The sequence below is a fragment of the Myodes glareolus genome, chromosome 3 (assembly GCF_982192425.1).
Source record: "Myodes glareolus chromosome 3, mMyoGla1.1, whole genome shotgun sequence".
NCBI classification, from domain to species: Eukaryota; Metazoa; Chordata; class Mammalia; order Rodentia; family Cricetidae; genus Myodes; species Myodes glareolus.
In genome coordinates, this window is record NC_142028.1 from 54,234,527 (window position 1) to 54,255,285 (window position 20,759).

Here is a 20,759-nt window from a genome sequence, read left to right on the forward strand (position 1 = left end):
GAGATTGTAAGGTATCTGTGCCCGAGATTGCACTGTGCCCCTTAGCAGCTCCCTTTTTATAGATAAGGACGGAGACTTTAAGTGACTAGAAAAGGTTACTGTCACAGACAGATACTAGGGAAGTCCCTCGCATCTTAGCACCCACGCCCTTGTGTGGTCCTCTCCTTTTGCGTTTGAGTGAAGCCTGACTTGTCTCGACCATGACTTGTATGACTGGGAGGTCTAAGCCTGTGCTCTGCCAGCTGAGGTGAACTGGCGTCTGAAGGGATAGCTGTGATCCATAGGCACTAAGTCAGTCTTTTCACCAGAACCAACTAAAATCCCGCAGTCCTGCGGCCACAAGGACAAAATGCCAAATGCTACCAGATAGGCATGGGAGCTGAGCAGTCACTGCTGCCGCTCCAGCCCTGACAGGTGGCTGGGCTGCAGCTTCAGACATTCTTGAAACAACTTCTCTCCTTTCTCCCTCTCTTTCCCTCCCTGTCCTTTCCATTACTCTCTCTGTCTCTCTCTGTCTCTCTGTCTCTCTCTGTCTCTCTGTCTCTCTCTGTCTCTCTCTGTCTCTCTCTCTCTCTCTCTCTCTCTCTCTCTGTGTGTGTGTGTGTCTGAAAGGCAATATTTCCTGTAGCCAAGGCTATCTTTGAACTCACTATGGAACCAAGGATGACCTTGATCAACTGATCTGCTTGTCTTCACCTCCCCAGAGCCAGGATTACAGACAAGTGCCACTGTTCTTTGTTTATGCAGAGTTAGGGATCTACCCCAGGACTTCATGCATGGCAGACAAGTCGTCTATCGACTGGGCTGTATTCCCATCCCAGGGCACAGTTCAAGCTGGTCTTGAACTCATGATCTTCTAGGTTCATCCTCTTCAGCATTTCCCTGGTAGTGTATGCTCCCACATCCCTAGCCTTGCTTCTGAACAAGGCATCTGAGGGCTCTGCCTGGGTTTGGCGTGGTACTTACTGACGGGCATCTGAGGGCTCTGCCTGGGTTTGGCGTGGTACTTACTGACGGGTGACGGGAAGAACTTGAGTTTTCATGTCTTTTCAATTGCTGGGAGATCCTTGATCTTCAGAACTCTTCAGAGTTTCATGGAGGCTCTCGCTGCCGCGGACTCCTGCCCTGAGATGCCTGGACTTTACCACATCAGGGTCAGGAGCCCTGGACTTATTTAGAGAGGGCACACTCTCTGACTACTGGGGCATATCATTTGGACTTCAATTCCCTCTAACTGGTGTCCCTTGTGCCCTCTTTGGAAGGTGTCCGACTGTTCCTGATGAACACAAATGAACAGCGTGGATAGAGCAATCCTACTTGCTGCCATCAGGTAGCTTCCCATAGTGTTCTCTAGCCTCGAGACCCATGCATTTCTGTTGTTCTCCTTGCTTGGAGCATAACAAAAATAGCCCCTTTGTCACCCTTTTCTGCTGGGCTCAGCTCATCGCAGCCCTTTTCCCTTTTTGACATGTGTATCAGAAGGCAGGTGATTTTTTCCTTTGAAGAGTGAGGCATTGTCCCAAACGGATGACTTAAAAAGAACCGGCTGCAAAGAAAGCTATTATATTGCGAGTGACAGTGGGTACCTATCTTAGCCTCCACCTTCTCTTTGGACAAGTCACATTAATTGCTTTGACTATGTTCGGAATTAGAGGAAGATCAATTTCTTCAAACTTTCATACTTTTATCCCCCACTAGAATGGAATCACTGTGAAACCCTTCACGTTGGGTGTAATGAAGTCCAGAAACTGGTTTTTAGCTGGCAATAGGTTCTGTACACTATCCAGAATCTTCTCTACAGTCAGGTTGCTGGCATATCCTAAGCTATGCCTCCAAGGAGAGTTCTTTCTGCCTACCGCTAACTTCATAGAGCCCTATAGCTTGGGGTCCATGAGGGATGCTGGCAGTGGACCCCCACATGTTTAAATCCCAACTTCCCTATAGAGTCTGTTAGGATCTTTCCATGTTTGGCTGTGCTTTAAGGACATCTCTCAGAAGGCCTTGCAAGTTTCACTTAAGTTAATACATGTAACAAGTTTTTGACATGGTTTTGTTAGGTAATGCTAAATTAAAAGTTTTTTTTTGATAGCAACTCTTGTTTGCATGTCTAGTCCCCTGAGGAAATAAGGCTCCAAATAATGGAAATTAAAGAGACCTTCAGGTGCAATGCCCAGGGAGGGACCTGTGATATCAGTACTTGTTTTTCTGGTCCAAGAATCAGTGTGTATGGTAAAACAGAGATGGCACCATGGCTATGGATCTGAAGAGGGACACTGGCTGTTTTGAGAAGTATCTTAACCATATTGGCTTCCATGTCTGACCTACTTTGTACCTAAAGCCTTACGTGATATCACACATATATGTTACACTTCCTGGTCCTTCTCTACCTCAGGTTGATATCTTACTTTACTTATTTAAGTTTGACCTTTCTAAGCAGTCGAGTCTAAGGACAGACCCTTCATCACAGAAAAATATAGAGAAAAGGGACTGGGTTGGGCTAGAGAGATTCCCTGAATCCTGGCCTTTTCCTCCTTGGCATTATAGACACTTTCGCTTGGGTGTTCCTCCACTCTATTCTGTGGTGTCTGTAGTCATAGTTTGATGCACCATAGAGAAATCTGGATGGAATAGAGTCCCTCCTGCTGCCCCTGTGACATCACATTCATCACAGAGAAATCTCGACTGGGCTTTTCACTTTGGGTAAGGCCAACTGAAGTTATGCATTCACCAATATGTGGATAATAACTTAGCAAGAAAACACACACACACACACACCAAATACATACACACCACAAACAACATACACACACATCTTTGGTTTGTCTAGAAGCCTGTTGGAAGAGAGGCTCCTGTAACGGATACAGAGTTTATTAGGGTCTAAATAGGAATTATCCCAGAGGCTTGGGACCTCCACATCCCCACCTCATAGGAGATTGCCCTGATGTTTGATCTTTGCCCTGAACCTCAGGGTTTGCCTCCTCTGTCTCAGTCTTCCTTTTCCACGTGACTCAGGTCTGTCTCATCCTGTACATTCCCGCTCCAGTGACATCCCTCGACTTTTCCTGCCCAGTCCTTCTCTCTTCCTGCTCCCCTTCTTCATGCCCATTGTTATCTCCTGTTTTAACGATCGATACCTTAAGTGCTGCTCTTTTAATCTATAGGGTCTATAGGCACAGAGGAATCCCCTGACTTATTCACATAGCTTCCCAGAATCTAGCACACACTGGGGCCCTCTAGAGAGAAAAAGCATAGGTTCTGCATTTGTGGTAGCAGAGGCTTCTGGTACCTCATGGCACATGAGCTACAAAGGTCAGCATTCTGGCCCTAGCACTCACCAGGTGTCCTCCTACCTTCTTCCCAGGGACTTATTGCAGGCATTAGCATGCTAGCACAGGCTGTCTGGAGGTTTATGTCCTTTAACCCGGAAGAGAATGCTCCTGGGGGAAGCCCTCAGTGTTTGGTGGGGCACAGCTGATGAGTAAATGGCCGGTGGCAGATCATTCATTCTGCCAGCTGTTCCCGGCGCATCTCTGCTCTTGTGAGGAAGCTTGGTGGAATCCAGCTATCTTGTTCACGAACCTTGCCATGCATTCTTGGCCCACATCCTTCTGAGGCTCTGCTTTGGGGGGAACTATACTAAGGCCCCATTGATACTAATGATTCCACTTTATTGTCACCAGCCTTTTTTATCCCAGCCTGCACCACGGTCACTTCCGAGCTTTTTATGAATCTCTTTGTTAGCATTTGCCTGCTTATTTTCTTTGCCTCTTTCAGGATGACAAGGGTCCCTTTGTTCCTGGACCTCTGACCCTTGTCATCCTGAACTTCTTAGAGACTTCACCTCCCCACTCCAATAGCTGTTCACTCAGCCCCCTGCTGGCCTCAGACTCTCCTGATTTCCTCCTTGAAGAAAACAGGCATGGAGTCAAGCTCATGTCGCTTTCCTGGGCCATGCGTATTTATAGCGCTAGTTTTCCAACTGTGGGCTAACTTTCTGAGGTGCTTGCTTTGAAATAGAGTTTCTGAAGGACTTCTGTGGGGGATAATGAGGCCATTTCTACACTTGCAAGTTGGAATACATTACAGGAGAGTAGCTGCAAGAGGCACTTGAAACGATGGGACTCTGTGCAGGACAAATGGTGGTTTTTATTTTTTTATTTTTCCATCCAAAAAGCATTCTGCAACAGTTTCCTAGTGCTTTCGTGACATGTTGATGTCTTACATAGAAACCATTACATCATCTGCTGTTCACTTTGAGGCTTAGTATAGAATACAGACTGGCTGGCTGGCAGGGCTAGTTTATGTGGATAGGAGTGGGCAAAGGGAAGGGGCAGCCTAGATACTGCACATAAAAGGTTTGCAGTTCCTGAAGTGGATGCTCTTTGACCCTCTCTCAAGGGTATGATTTACTGTGGCTCCCTTTGGAGAACAGGAAAGCTGAATTATAGCTATTTTTGTTGTTGTTCTTTAGAAGTTTTTTTTTCCTTAAAATTACATTTATTTAGTGTGTGTGAATATGTGTGCATGTGTGTACACATGCGTGTGTGGGGTGCATTTGCTCATGTGTGTGTGTATAGAGGTCAGAAGTCTTTCTCTATTGGTCTTTGCCTATTTACTTCTTTGTTCCTTTGTTTACTTATTTCTTTTTGAGTCAGGTCTTGCAGAAACTAAACTCCCCAGTTTGTCTGCAGTGGCTATCTCGGGCTCTACCTGTCTCTGACCCCGCCATCTTCCAGCTCTGGGGGTCACAGGTGTGTATTGCCCTGCTAGTGCTTACCTGAGTGCTGGGGATCCAATCCCAAAAGTGTGTTCAGCAAGTGCTTTCACCATTGAGCAATCGTCCCTGGCTCCCACGATTATGTCATAAAACAAATGAAGTCAAATGCATCAGATTCCAAAGGAAGCCAGTCGTGTAGGAGCTCAGCGATGGAAACACGGAAGGACTGTGTGATACGGAGCACAAGACCCGGTTGTCCAGGCCTGAGGCACATGATTGACAGCAGGCCCATTCCCATGGAAGTATCAGGTTGTTGATAGAAGGTGTCTGCAGTAGACTGTAAGAAGGTTGACACTACCTATGGGTCCCTGTTTGCGGCAAGTGGTAGGGACTGCTCAATACTCACATGTATTTATTGTTGATATTTACAATGGGAGAAAATAACGAACTTCAAGAGAGATTTGAGAAGATAAAATGTTACTTTTCTTTTTTCTCACCCTGGTTCATGGATTACTCAAAAGCCTCAGATCCAGGTCATACTGAGTCTGATCGTTGTTTTCTCCATCGTTGCTGGGGATGCACACCTGCCCCCTTCTCCGTGCCCTTCAAAGTCTGCGCTGAGCTCCTGTTTGGTGGAGGGTGGGCAACCTGCAGTCGATGGCTCCCCAGAAAGGCTTGGGGCATGTGGGCTGAATGAACACATTGGACCTGTCACTGTTTCAGGCCAGATACAAGTAAGGAAGCAGGGAAGTTCTCTCAGGATTTCTGCCCTTGGTTTGTTTGTGTCTGCGCCCCCTCCTTTCATCTATTATAGAAATGACCATTGATTGGAAGAATCAACGATATCTGAAATTACTTATTAGACTGAAAATACGTTGGAAAGTGATTTTCCTAACCTGGTTTGCCAGGTTTTCTCAGGTTTGTTGGTTATCATCCTGTTCATGGCATTTGGGATGAACAAGCTGGCCTCTTGTTTGGGCATATCGTGTGTAAATGTCCAGCAAGGTTCCTGATGCTTCCTGGGTGTCTATACCAAGACGGATGCTCACCAATGTAAAATACCAGAGGCAGAGAGCCAGGAAACAGCATGCGATCAAAGCAGCATTTCTCAAACTGTGGGTTGCAACCCCTCTGAGGGGGTCAAGAAACCCTTTCACGGGGGTTGTGTACCGAATATCAGATATTTATTTACATTACAATTCATAGCAGTAGCAAGGTTGCAGTTATGAAGTAGTAATGAAATAATTTTTTTGGTTGGGGGGTCACCACAACATGAGGAACTGTATTAAAGGGTCACAGCATTTGGAAGGTTGGGAACCATGGCTCTAGAGTGAGGGATCGGAAGATGAAATGGTTCCAGTACCAACTGGAAACCAGTCCTGGTTGCGGTCAGAAGGAGGAGTCACTGCAACAGTCAGAACACACAGTCTGGGGTATGCGGGAGGTCATGTTCTGAGGGCTAAGCAGGCAGAGGCTGGAGTGTGGGTTTAAAGCTCAGCCGCTCCTCATGGTGCCTGGCCCAAGTCATGTCACTGCCGTGCCCAACTCTCCTCTGTTATCTGGGGATAATGGCGCCACCCTTCTCAAAGTGTGGGGATGAAAAAGTGAAGCAATGCCTAACAGGCTCTCGGAGCACAGCCCGGCGTTGTTTGGTTGCAGAAGCAGTGGTGGCTGCTCTGGTCGCTGACTTTAGCTCACAGTGGTTCAGGTGCATTGTATAGGGTGCTTTCCTGACTCGTCTCATTTGAACTTCACTCTGGTATGACTGACAGTACTCACCACCTTCTGTTGCTGAGCACGTGACCTGTGGCTTATGCATCTGATTAGCTTCAATTCTAAATTCCATTTAAAGTTCAGCTGCAGAGACTAGATGAAGGCCTTCGAGTGTCATAGACACAATTCCCGCCTCTGCTGCTCCTTATCTTTGTACCCTGGAGAAGGTCACTGCGGCAGACTCAGTTTCCCTGTCTATGGAATGGGATACATTCACTTAGAAAAACCCATAGCAAGACCCAGCTAGGTGAGAATTATTACTGATTTTTTGGTTTGTTTGTTTTTAAGTAGCCAATGAAGTTCTCACAGAGTGGAAGGGAAGTGTACGTAGTGTAAGGAAAGTCTGGGAACTGTAAAGAGAATGTCTTCTGGGATCTGGACCCCACCTACTCTCCTGTCCTATCCCAGGCTTTTGTGTGTCTGAGTCAGTCTTGTCTCCCTAAAGTTGGTTTCTTTGTTGTCCTGCATGTAGGGAGGGAAAGACGGTCACCCTACACTTCCTAAATATATTTCTGTCTCCTTTGCAACGTAGTCCCAAATGACAGGCTGTTGTGTGGTCCCAACTCTGCATCCCAGGAACAAGAGGTGTCACCTGGCTTGTATTGAATTTGCCATGGGTGGCTGAACCTCACAGAAACCCTGCCGCCCCATGCTCTAGTAAGCCTGCTGGGCCCCCAGATGTTTACAGTAAAATTTTAGTTGTAAGCTAGGTTGAGCCCAAAGAAAGTATCTCCAATGAAAAACTTAGCCACAGGGCAGAGCCTGTGATTGGCAGAACCCATGATTGGTAAGCGAGAATTTTTAGGAAAGGAACATATAAATCATGGTTAAGTATGTTATTAAATTCATTAATTTAGTTGTTGCTTCCGTAAATATTTGTTGAGGGCCCCAGTGAGATGCCTTAGCAGTAAAGGTACTTGCTTCCCGAGACCAATGACCTGTGTTTAGTTCCCGGAGCCCACACGGTGGAAGGCAAGGACCAACTCTACAGATTGTTCTGAAATTGTCACGAGTGCATCATAGTACTTACACGTGAGTGCACCCACATGAAAATAAATCTGAATGTTTGGTTCTGCCCGGTCCTGTGCTAGGGGTCTCTTAAGGGAAGTGCTGAGGGTGGATGTCTACAATTTGTCCTCATAAACCGTGTCCTGCAGGGAAGCCTCTGAAGAGTGTCGGAGTGCAGGAGGAGGGGAGGAGGAGACCTTAGCTGGGGAACCACAGAGTGCTTCTCTGAGGAGATAGTGGCCCCAGGGCATGAAGGAGGAGTAGGAATCACCAAGGTGGAGAAAGACAGAAGAATAGACCCCGTTCCAAAGGGGCAGGGCTAAAGGGGGTCCCTGAGAATGCCAAGGGCCTTTTCCACTGAGAACTCCAGAGGGTATTACTGTCTCAGGAATATTTAATGAGTTCTTCACTTGTTCATAAAGGCAACATATGTAAACCTAGAGGAGTCTGAGTGTCTTCCTCCATCATTGTGGCCAGATGTTGCAAGAACTCCACCTTTTTCAGAAGTTCCAGAAGGAGCCGCGGTTCGAAGGTGGGCATCTGGGTGTGGTCCACACATCTGACTCCCAAAGTCTTGGCTCAGTACTTCTTGTTCAGTCTTAAGCCCTCTTCCTTTCTCCTTCCTTCTTTTCTACTTTTCTCTCCTTTTCTTTCCATATGGTGAACCCCAGCTTAGTTCGAAATCCCCAGTCTATTGCTTCTTGTTTGGGGTCCTTGCCTGAATAGGTGGATTTCATTTTCTTCTCCTCTGCTAAATAGGAATGTCAAGAAAACAAACACAACAGCAAAAATCCAATGCTTTTTCGTGTTATTCTGAGGTCTAGTGCCACAAGGTACAAGTGTGTGACCCTTATACCTACAACTCCATTATCACAATACTGGATTCTGCGATTCCCTTCTCTTCTTAAATAATATGTGATACATCCACTAGGACGTCACAGGGTTTTCTGGGGCCCAAGAACCTGTTTCTGCATCATACATAGCATGCTGGTCTTAGTCTTGCGGAAAGTGATCGGTTATTGATGACTGCTTGCCAAGACTGATCTCTGTAGAGGCTGTCAAAATGTGTGTCCTTGGGGTCCCTGTCCACCCTGTCCCCTGCTCATCGTGTCCTCCTCTTGCTCTCTCGACCACAAGCACCAGGCTTTCTTCCTCGGGTTGTCATTTACCTTCCTCCAAAGCCTACTGGTCCTTTGTCGCTGCCCTCACAGTCTCAGGGTCTTCCAGGACATTATCCCTGTATCCCGGGGGAACCCGTGGCTTGCATGTCCTGTGCAGCACAGCTTCTGCAGCAGATTTTACTTGGTCATTTGGAAACAGTTCTTTCTCTCCTCATAGCTGTGCCACAGTGGCCATTTTTGTCTTGTGGGGTGGGTGGAAACAAGGGGTGTCAGTAGAGGGATACGATCACTGCAAGCCGAACTTGAATCAATGAGTGCATGTAGTGTCTTGCTGATGAAGTTATATATCTGTCTCCATCAAAGCAGATGCAAGAGAATGTTCAGGTGAAAGGAGAAAGGGAGAGAAAGGAGAGGCAATCAGAAGGCGCACTACTACAGGCTCCATTTTGCTCACTGGAAACAGACTGTAAAACTGGCTCTGAGCTTTCTTGTGGCGAAAGAAAAGGGAGTAAAATATTCCACTATGTGATAGCAAATGTGCATAAGATAAGAGCCAGTATTTCTAGCCCCCGATCCAGGGCTGCAACCCTATGGGTAGCTGACTAGTTTGCTCTTCTTTAGGGAGCAAAGTATCCAGCAGGCATGTAAGCTGACTGTCGCTGGGATTGTGATTTAAAGGGACCATGGAGAAACAGAAAATACGACATCACAGGACACTGCATTTAGCATGGGTAGGAATCCGCAGAACTAATTGCCATTTCATTTGTAAACTGTTATTTATTGATTGAATTTCAAAATGGCGAGCCTATTTACTGTGGTATTGTTATTTCAGTTACATCCTATATTTAAGGATGATTTGTATTCTGTTTTGCAAATGTGGATTTATTAAAAATTAAAGTACATTATAATATAAGTATGGATTGACAACTAACATTAGAAGGCAATAGATTTTCTTTCTTTGTCCACAAGAGGGCTCTCTTGTCTAACAAAAGAACATTTTAAAGTTGAAAATTTAATCGAGGTTTAGATTAAGCCTTTAAGAAGCATTTATTCCACTAGTGGATTAAAGTAGCCAATACTGTCTGCAATGGGCTTTGTCTTGTTATGCCATCCTACTGTGGCTGAATTTAGTGTGAGGGTCTGTCCAAGACGGCCGTGTCTTTCAAGCTGAATCACACTGTGCTAGCCCTAAGTGATTCTCTGTGTATCAGCTGCTAAGCCTGGAAGGCACTTGACCGGACTCTTAGTCAAAATCTATTAAATAACAGGAGTTTGGAGAAGGCTCATAGTCAAATGGCTATTTATTTATTTATTTATTTATTTGCAGGGGCCACCATGTGAACCACACACATTTAAGTCCTGTGACATGCGTGACAGCTTCCCTGGAGACTGCCTTGTGGGAGGGCAGTAACATCATTCTGCCCCAGAGGGTCACTTGTTAGCTTTGCTAACAGTCTGCCATCCACCCTCAGGAAGTGGCTGGAGTTCTGTTAAAGGTGTTGCGGCTTCCTTCTGAGTTGAGCATCTTCCTGACACCGAGGTTAGGTCCTACCAAATCAAGCAGGTTTTGGATTAAGTTCAGAGCTTGGTGGCCGATACCCGACCCTCAACTATGCTGTCCTAATCTTTTATGATGGTGGCTAAAACCCTTGTCACTCTATTTTGATTATTTGAAAAACGAGAGAGGAGAGGAACATTTCCAATTACAGACTAGTCTAATTAAAAGGAATCAAGCCTCTGCAGTGAGGATAATTGGGCCTTGAGAGATTTATGGCTAAATGGCCATTACCGGTCATATTTGCTCAGCCTCAGACCTGGCTATTTCGCTTGGATGATGAGCTGGGCAGCCGTGCTGGGCGACACTGGATTTTGTGAGTGCGTTTTCTTTTATGTAACCCTCCTGATTTCCCCATTTCATGTGTTCTGGCCCCACCGCAGCGCTGTTGCTTGCAATGACTGCTGTGTGCTCTTCGTGGTCACCTGAAGGCCGAGTGGTGTTTTCTCCATGAAGAAAATGAAGGGTTTGGTGCTGTCTGCCTTAGAAAGGGACGTCACTTTGTGGAGATGAGGATGCTGTAGTTAGAAGGAATTTCTCAGGTCTTAAAATTAGAGTGCAAGCCATACAGGGACAGGGCATGTATATTTAATTAATTTAATTCAGCTCCAATTAGAAGAGCCTTCTTCAAGAACTCTACCCCATCATTCAGAACAGAAGGTATCGATAAGATGTGAAATTAAAATGCCATTTATAAAATTTATTAATTTTTAATAGACACAGTTATTGTCTTTAATGACTCATTTACAATGTACTTTAGTATGTTGTAAAATGATCAGTAGTAAATTCTTCATTGATGTTCTGAAGGAAGCCATAAAAAGACAATTGTGGCACACATCTACCACACACTGGCAGAAAAGTAGCTACTTTAATGTGGCTGGTGCCCACACTCTAATGGCAAAGTCATTCCCTGCATCACGCGATGACCATAGTGAAAGCTTGGTGGAGGAGTCAGTCATGTGATACCGCTTGCAATACACCGGTAAAAACACATCAGTAGCCTGTATCCTTCATCAGCACATGCTTTAGCCTAAGGAGTTTACTTAGAACGCTGGCAAATTACTTCTGAGAATTCTCTCAGAAGTAATTTGCCAGAGAAAGGTACCATTGGCCGTTTATTCTAAAGGGGAAAAGCTGGCAGCAGATTAGCAAAGACATTCAATGCAGTTCTTTTCTTTTTTATGCAATTGGAAATGGAAACATCCTTCCTATTTTTGACTGGAGACCTGGTGTGACCTTGTGTGTAGACAGGTTCTCTTCCAGAGTCTCTGGTGGGTGTTGGTGAGGACTGTCTTTCCCCCTCCACGTCCACTCATCAGACCCCTGTGTGCTCCCAACTTTTCCATCTCCATCATCCTCTGTCTTGAGTGGGAACAAGTGCGGAAAAGTGATTTAGCACGCTTGGAGACTCTGCAACATCTTAACCCCGGCAGCTAGCACTGTTCTGTCTTGCACCTGGTACCCAAGGGCTGTGAATAGAAGCCTCCCGGCTATCCCGGTAGATACTAGCCCTGGAGGTCGGAGTGGATCTGGTGGTGAATCTGTAAACAGCTAATGACTGTGTCCTCACCACTCTGGTGCTGATGCAAGAGGCCCTTGGAGACCTTCCCCACCAGTGGCCAGCAGGAGAGGCAACTCGGACTGTTTACTTGTTACTAAGCCAGATTCTGCCTTGCTAGATGCTTGTAAAAATGCATCTGAATGGGACTGTGTCAGATAATAATTATAAATACGTGCATAAAAAAATCTTTTTATTCCCTTATTTATTTATGCTTTGTTTGGGTGTTGGATTCCTTCACAGAAGCCAGCAGAAGTAACTGGTCTTTGTATGCCACTCAGCTCTGGTGTGCATCCCCTGAAATGTCCTAGAGTTCTGGTCAGAGATGCAGCTGCCTTCACACCTTTGATAAAACGGGGGCTCAGACCCCCACAACCTGTACAATTCCTGTAGATTTCACCTTCACTTGGGATGTGGGGCTAGCTCCCTCTCAGGGAATTTGTTGTATATCACCCGATCCACTGTCTTCCAATAGCTTTTTAAGAAAAGACAGAACGAATGTGTAGACCCAATCCAGGGTCTGCTGATGAAGTCATTCCATCTCCGCAGACCGCCATGTCCCAGAGGTTGTAGGTCAGTGCCTTCAGATGCCAAGGAAAACTGGCTGGACTTTCAGTGTACTTTAAATTCACGGGAAGAGTGTTTTGGGAATGTATTAGTAATCTAGTAATGAGTAATCTAGTTGATTTCGAACATTTGTTATCTTGGTGCCTGGTGGCTAGGATGGGAATCTTAGATCATGTGTTTCCTCGCTGAGTGACATTGGACAAGTTTCTGGTCCTGTCCAGGCCATAAGGGGATAGAGATAAGTTCTAATTTTAAATGAAAGCTTATTCATTCATTTGTTTGGGGCCTTATTCATGCTAAGAAAAGAATCTACCACTAAACGGGCCCCAAGTCCATTCTAATTCTGCTTTAACAGAGTCTTATATAGTCCAAGCTTGCGTGGAATCCTGGATCCTCCCGTCTTTTCCTGCCAAGTGGTTGGAATTAAAGATGCACACCATTATATTCAGTGGGGGTTAATATTTTAAAATGCTTAATGCAACATTTGGGTATTTGGTCTGTAGTAGTTCCTGTGTAAGAATCTTTCTTTTTTCTTTGGCTGGGGTGGGGGTCATGGATGGGAGAGATAAACTGTCATGTAGCCCAGGCTGCCCTGGAGTTCATTGTGTGGTGAGGCTGTCCTTGAGCTCACGATCCTCCTGTCTCCATTGCCTCAGTACTGGGACTACGGACATAAATATTTCACTGTTCCTATCTGTATGTTATTTATTTCATCAAGGGCTATTGATTGATTTATTTATGTCCACATTCTCTATCACCATCTCTATCCATATCTATATCTATATAACCCAGGCTGGCCTGGAGTTCATATCTCTCTTTATATTTACATATATATCTATATATTGTGTATATGTGGGGTATGTATGTATGTATGCATGCATGTATTCATGTGCCATAGCATGTACATGAAGGTCAGAGGAAAATCCAGTTCTCTTCTTCCTCCATGTGTGTTCCAGGTATCAAACTCAGGTTATCAGGCTTGGCAGCAAGTGCCTTTGCCCCCTAAGCATCTTATTGGTCCAGTAAGAGTTTTAAATAATAAAACAGGCAGGCCTCCTTTGGGGTTTGGAGGATCAAGTACAGTGTTCAAGCTATGAACTCTTATGGCTTGGGAAAGACAACGGTGTCAATCCTCTTTAACATATTCGAGGAGTGGAAGCCTTTCCAGGGTGAACCTTATTTTGATGTTTCTGACAACGGGCAATTGAACGAATAGTTCAAAGCATTCTCATGTATGCTCTTCCCCACCCAGCAGCCTTTTCCCATTGCTTTGTACTCACCCATTCATTCATTCATTCATTCACCCATTCATTCATTCCTCCCTTCTCATCTTCTCTCAGACCCCATCTCCCCTCCTCCTGCATGTATCTGCCTTTTTTTAAAAATTTCTTTTCCGTGGATTCATTTGAATGAGTTGGAGATATTTATCTGTTTATTCTTTAATATTTCAGGGTATATTTTTCAAAAAGAAAAACATTTTTAAAACTGCAATATAATAAAAAAAAATGAGGAGCTAGAGTGTCTATTCAACATTGTGCATTACGTCCTCTGTTCAGATTTTATAATTGTCCAAGTAATGCCCTTTGTGACTGTTTGTACATGGCTCATCCTGGGAATGATGAGGAATCCATGTTCCTTGCTCGATATCCAGTGTATAATACATCTTCCTCTTTGCTCAGAATAGTTCTTACTCTTTCTTTGGGTGGGCGAGCATTGATTTTTACCATCTAGATAATTTTCTTAAGAAAAGCCGAATGCCCCTAACCCCTGAGTTTGTGTGAGTGTTTTTTCAGATCAGATCCAGGTGTCAGGCCACTCTGCCTGCCCATATGAAACAGGAACAGCTACGTGTCAGCAGCATAGGTTTTTTTAGAATGAAAAAAACCCTCAGGATGGGGTAGAGATTGGCATGTGTGCTGGAGGCGGTGCTGCACAAGAGACTCATTCCCCTGGGAGCTCACCCTGCTAACAGGGAAGGCAGGGAGATCAAGAGAACAGAGAGGCTCAGCCTCTCTATTTCCTTGATAAGAAATCAAGGGCAGGCAGCATTCTTTGCTGTGTAACACGGAAATAAATTAAACATCTGAAGAATAGTCTCCTTGGCCCGGAAACCTCAAAGTTTCTCAGTATTGGGAAACATGAATAGACATTCTCCTCTCTTGTGAAAAAAAAAAAAAGCCTGTCTGTCTAATGCCACCATATCAGGTGAGAGATGAAAAGCATAGCCCAGCATCCGAATGCTGTCTCTGTCTTTTCAGTGCGCTCTGAGAGTGACCAGGCACCGTAAAACATTTTAAAACATCGTAGCCTCGATGTGGGCAGTGTCTCTCATCACTGAGAATTCTGAAAACTCTTTAAAAACGAGTGAGTTTTGAAGCTGACTGATGTCAATGGTGGTGCCAACTGTGGGATGGGGTAGCTCATTTGGTGGAGTGTTTACTTAGCAAAAGTTGAAGCTCTGGATTTGGTCTCTGGAACCACATAAAACTGACTTTGGTGCTTGTTTGTGTCTGCTGGGGATGTGGAGGCAGGAGGATCAGAAAGTAAAGGTGATCCTTGGCTCAATAGTGAGTTTGAGGCCAGTCTGCATTACAATAGCAACGGTGTCATAGTTGGCATGCCCCCTAGTGGATGTTTGGGGGCTGTGCATGGCAATCTGACCTGATGAGTCTCCTTGTGTAAAATTGAACTCCAGGTACCTTGTCTGGCCTGTGAACTATGCTAATGTAAGTCTCTTCACTGACCATGCTTTTTTCTTTTTCTTTTCCGTGAATTTTGAAAACGGAACTCTCAGTGGTTCCTTCTGTGTGAAGAAAACAAGGTAAATATTAGCCAGGAAAGGTTACCTTTGTTTCCAGTACATGAAGGGTTGGCTCTGATGGCTTATGTGATGCATTGCTTTCCAACAGCAGAAGGTCATGTCATGCCCTTGGGTGGATACGACCACAAAGATGCTTCATAAAAGTTGCAGGACCTGGGACATGAGTTTCCCGAGGAACTCATATCGACGCAGCTGCTCAAAGCCATTTTCCTTGTGTGGAGTGGCTTGTTCCTGGCACAGTCTTTGTTTCCCATGACCCTCAAAGGGGTTGGTCTTGAAGTTCATCACCTGGAAGTTTCTCTCATCAAACTGGGGGAGTTATCTTTGAATTATCTAAAGAAGACAAATAATCTCCCTTAGGCCTGCCGGTGCATTTGTAATGGATTCATGAGGATCCCAAAGTAGTGAGGCAGCATTTCAAAAACCATTTTGATAGTTGCAATATTGTACTTATTAAGTACCCTAACCATTAGTGTTTTAGTGCAGGTGACTGTTTGTCTCTGTACCGTGGGGAGGGGTATACTTCCCTCGGCTGTGTGCAAGGCGGTGCATTCTAGGGTCTGTTTTGTTTTTCAGATGCTTTGGGTTAGGGTTGTGTTTTTTATTTTATGTAGTGCTGGAGACTAAACTTAGGGCTTCGTGCATGCTCGCATAGCACTGACCATTGGTCTTTTTCTGGTGCTTAGATCATTCAGCTCTCCCTCCCTCTCTCTCTTCCATTAGTAGGAAAAGCTCTGGTGCATTTGAGTGCCAACTATGGACTTACTTGAATTCTTTATAATTTGATACAATGAGTTATGCTGAAAGATCTTTCTTGCATGTCTCCCATTATCATTTTTCAAAAAGGAGCCTTGAACATAGTCTAGTGTCATCCCAGGTGTCAGTCACCCGGATCTAGGGATTTGGATCTTTAGACAGACCGACCTGTTCTGTGAATTTTTAGCAGACTGTATAACCTTCGGGACTGCTTGCCTCAAATTTCCTTTCCATTCCACAATCAGTGAGATGAGAACTGCAAAACCGTGTATCTTAAATGATTTGGGTCCCTCTGTCAAACATTGAATGGCTGTCTTGCTGAAAACAATTTCTGTTTTAAAACTGTATTGTGTTGGGCTAGGGAGATTGTTCAACTGATCAAAAAGGACTTGAAATAGATCCCTGGAACCCATTCTACAAAAATAAAAAAACTTTTCTGGGTGATGGTGGCACACACCTTTAATCCCTGCACTCAGGAGGCAGAGGCAGGCAGATCTCTGTGAGTTCGAGGCCAGCCTGGTCTACAGAGCAAATTCCAGTACAGACAAGGCTACACAGAGAAACCCTGTCTCATTCCTCCCACCCCACCAATAAAAAGCTTCATGTGGTAACATAGTGCTTACAATCCTAGCTTTGGGGAGGTAGAGAGAGATGTATTCTTGGGGTATTATGGCCAGTTAGTCTTGCCTACTCAGGGGCTTCCAGGCCAGTGAGAGACCTTGTCTAAAGAACAAAAAGATGACACCCAAGGAACAACACCTGAGGTTGTCCTGTGTATCCATGTAGTGGTATTTCATTTGTATTTTAATAAATGAAGCTTGCCTGAAGATCAGAAAGCAAAACAGCCCCACTGGTCACCCTAACAGACCAGGCAGTGGTAACATACACCTTTAATCCCAGTAGCCATAATAGTTACCTTAGAAACAAGGTGGTAGAGGCCTTTAATCCCAGTGGTGCATGCCTTCAATCCCAGCCCTAGAGAGGATTATAAAATGGGAGGAGACAGCTCTCAGTCTCAGTCTTTTTCTGAGATTCCTGGAGGCAGGTTCACCATTTCAGACTGAGGCCGAGATAAGAGCCAGTGGCTAGTTGTTTTGCTTTTTCGATCTTCAGGTTGAACCCCAATATCTGTCCCTGAAATTGTAATAATCATGCTTCCTTTGCACCCAACATGGGGCATGAATTTACAAAAAAAAGCTGTTTGCCTGAGGCCGTTTAGACACCAGCCCAAGCCAGAGCTGGGATTGGGAATTGGAACCCAAACGTAGCCACCTCAGTTTGGGAGAAGTGCTAGCGCCCCCAGCAGCCATCCAGTCCAGCTTAGCTTCCTCTCCTGCTGTGCCCATCCTTGCTGCCACTCCATGAAGCACCCACAAGGCTTCCCACGGTGCCACATAGTTTCTGGTGGTTCTGGCAGCCCTGCAGCTTGCCCCCAGCCCCACTTGCATGCAGCTCCCACAAGGTTTGGTATTTAGAAAACTACTCCCACATTAAAAAAAATGAATTTTGGATATTTGTCTTTGTTTAGAGTGTTGATTACAAGTCGTTACAGACAATGGTCAGGAAAAAAGCTAAACAAAGGAGATGAGATTCAGAGTTCTTGTTTTGAAAAGAAAAGAAAGGGGAAGTGCTGTGGGACAATGGTCTTGTACCCTGTAAAGATTTGCTACTCATATTGGTTTAATAAAACACTGATTGGCCAGTAGCCAGGCAGAACTATAGGCATGGCAACCAGACTAGGAGAATTCTAGAAAGAGGAAAGGCTCAGTCTGCAGTCACCACCCAGACACAGAGGAAGCAAGATGAGAATGCTGCACCGAGAAAAGTACCAAGCCATGTAGTTAAGCATAGACAAGAATTATGGGTTAATTTAAGTTGTAAGAGCTAGTTAATAATAAGCTTGAGCTAATAGGCCAAACAGTATGTAATTAATATTAAGCCTCAGGATGGTTATTTTGTAAGTGACTTTGGGAACAGGAGGGACAGAAACTTCTGCCTACACATCCACATTGATATACATACATTCCTACACACCTATTACACATGTGCATGCAAATGCATGCATGCATGCTTACATACATTCATGCCTACTTATATGCATGTATACATGCACAGATACCAGCTTACATGTGTGCACACACATGCATGCACACACATAACTGCTTACATATCTACAGAAATACCAACACACTTTCTTACTTACAAAAACAAACATAAAATTATCTAAAGTGTGTGAACTGGCATTGAGTCCCGAATGCCCCTTGGCTAACATTACCAATGAGGAAAAGTTTATTCATTCATGTGCCTGTTGCAGACATCCTGGTAGAAAGTGTTATTTTATTCCTAGACATATTAATTGCTTTTTGATCCCCGTTTTTCTTCTTTCTGTGTCTTTTAAAAACAGATTTTGTAAGCTGAAGCAATATTGGGAGCTGCCGATATGGTTGGTCTCAGCTACAAAGGAGCATTTGGAGCCACTCTGCAGAACATTCTGGAGTAACTGTGTTTGACTGCACCCATACCTTGTTAACTCTCTAAGGTAAAATAGTTAAATTGGTTTTAGTAGCCACCAAGTAGCCAAGAGTTGATGAAGCTTTCTGGAAGCCTTTAAAAATACATTTAGAAATTTGGATAATTGTCAAGCTGGGTGGTGGTGCACACCTTTAATGCTAGCACTCAGGAAACAGAGGCAAGAGGATCAATCTCTGAGTTTGAGGCCAGCCTGGTCTACAGAGCAAGTTCCCGGACAGTCAGGACTATTACCCAGAGAAACCCTGTCTTGAAAGAAAAAAAGGATAGCTGTCATTCTTTTCATTTTAGCACTGCCTTTGAAATGAAGTCCTTTTAATGTGTAAAATCCTCTGGCACATTCCACGGGAAAAAGAGGAGGCAAAGAATTATGTGTGAGTATCTCTCCTGCCTACTTTACTATCCAGCCCTGGCATTTCTTTATGGAATGACAGCATCTTTACAGGGGGGATGATATGGGAAGAGTGTCTCACTATGTAGACCAGGCTGGTCCTGAGCTCACAGAAAACTAACTGCCTGCCTCTGCTTCCCCAGTGCTGGTGAGAGGCATGGGGCCCCATACCTGGCACTCAGAGCTGTTGTTTAGCAAACACTTGTTTTAGGAGCAGAGGAACCTGGTATCTAGAACAGGTTTCTGAAAGAATCTGACCGAGGGACCCAGGTCTAGGGTTTGGAATGTCTCTTCTGGGTCTTCTCATTTGGGGGACTTGTTTGGATTCAACAGGAAAATAGAAATCATTCAGGATAATGTGAGGCAGAGGGAAGTGAACACAGGGGACTAGTTACACATGTGCTAGATCAGAAACTCTGGGCAGATGTTCAGAGCAGCCCAGCATCCATACTTTGGGAAGCCAGGTTGGTATAGCCCTCTCTTGTGGGAGGTACCATGGTTAATGGGGAGTCACCTTGTTAGCACAGGGCAAAGGCAAAGGGTTTTGCAGATGTAATTAAGGTCTTAGATAATTGACCTGGAGTTTGATCGCATGTGCTTGTCCTCCACCCAACTGAGTTATTCAGGTGAACCCTAAAACGGGACTGTGATTTCTTTGGAAGAATAGTTATGACTGAGAAAGGGCTGGGAGACTCCACCCATCAAACCTTTAGAATCTGTGAAAGCTCCTGGTTAGTGCTATAACATGACGATCTCAATTACAAAGGCCAAGGACACACTTTCCAGTATCCCAAGGACCGTTTTCCTCGCTGGGCTTCTAGCTGAGGACATGCCCAGCTAAAACTTTTTGTTTTTTCCCTTCCTTTCCTGGTCCAGGGGTGGTGGGGAATTGAACCCAGAACTCTAACATTCTCAGGCCCCCAGCAATGACCAGAAGACCCATGCCAGACTCCCAACTTCCAGGAACCTAGTTTTGACTTACTGTCAGCTGCAAAGTTTAGTCATTTGTTTCAGAAGTCCTCGGCACGCTCTTCATGGAGAGAAGCTTTGGAGGGTCTGCATGAGATCACGGGGTCCCTGTCCTCTGCCTCAGCACACATGCCTAAAGGAGTCCTAAGCCCTGGAGCAGCTTGAAAGGTTTCAAAGAAACCACTATGTGGGCCTCATGCTGATTTGAGATGCTGTGGTTTATCAATTATGGAAACCTTAGGAGAAGCAAAGAGAATGAAAATTTCACATTTGATCTTCTCGTTGTTGTCGAGACGGTGTCTTTTGTAACCCAGGATGGCCTTGGACTTACTATTTAGCTAAGGATGATAAAAGACTTCAGACCCTTGCACCTTCACTTCCCCGGCACTAGGCTAACAGGGATGCACCATCATGCCTGGTTTTACATGATGCTGGAAACCGAACCCTGGGCTTTGTGTACGCTAGACAAGGACTCTACTGACTGCAACACCATGATCAACTTTCGGTGGAATATTCTCTCTCGTACAGAGCCGTTTAAGTTCCAACTGCTCATCACACAAGTGCCACTGATCCAGCTGTTTCAAAGGGGTTTTCCTCTTATTCTAGGGTTGAGGATCGAGAGGACCGTAAGCTGGGTTAGCAGGGCCTCAGGCACTAGCCAGTGCAGGTGGGGGGCATGGAGACCCATCTCTAGAGAGCTGCTAATCTCTGGAAAAGCTGTTCCTCAGAGTTTCAGCAGGAATTTTCAAGGAAGTGGATTCTGGTCTTCAGTCTGTACATTTTATATGTGAACAACCAGTTTGTCTAAAGAATAGTGCAGATGAGGCAGAGGCAGAGGCAGAGGCAGGTGGATCTCTTTGGATTCAAGGCCAGCCCAGGCTATGTGTGAGAGTGTCTCAATAATATTATAAAAGAAATTATATAAACAAACAAAGCAATTGCAGGCAGGATCAAGTTTCTTGTCTTTTTAATTTGTAGCAATTAGTGATTCAAA

At 44.9% G+C, this 20,759-nt stretch overlaps 1 protein-coding gene across 1 annotated transcript in view; it reads left to right on the top strand.

Moving 5' to 3' along the window:
- The window catches only part of Tafa4 (TAFA chemokine like family member 4), a 195,272-nt gene that overhangs the window by 26,357 nt on the left and 148,156 nt on the right, over positions 1–20,759 (top strand). The window contains exon 2 of the mRNA XM_048438349.3: positions 18,281–18,415. The gene's annotated coding sequence lies outside the window, so the exon portion shown is untranslated. The remainder of the gene's footprint in view (positions 1–18,280; positions 18,416–20,759) is intronic.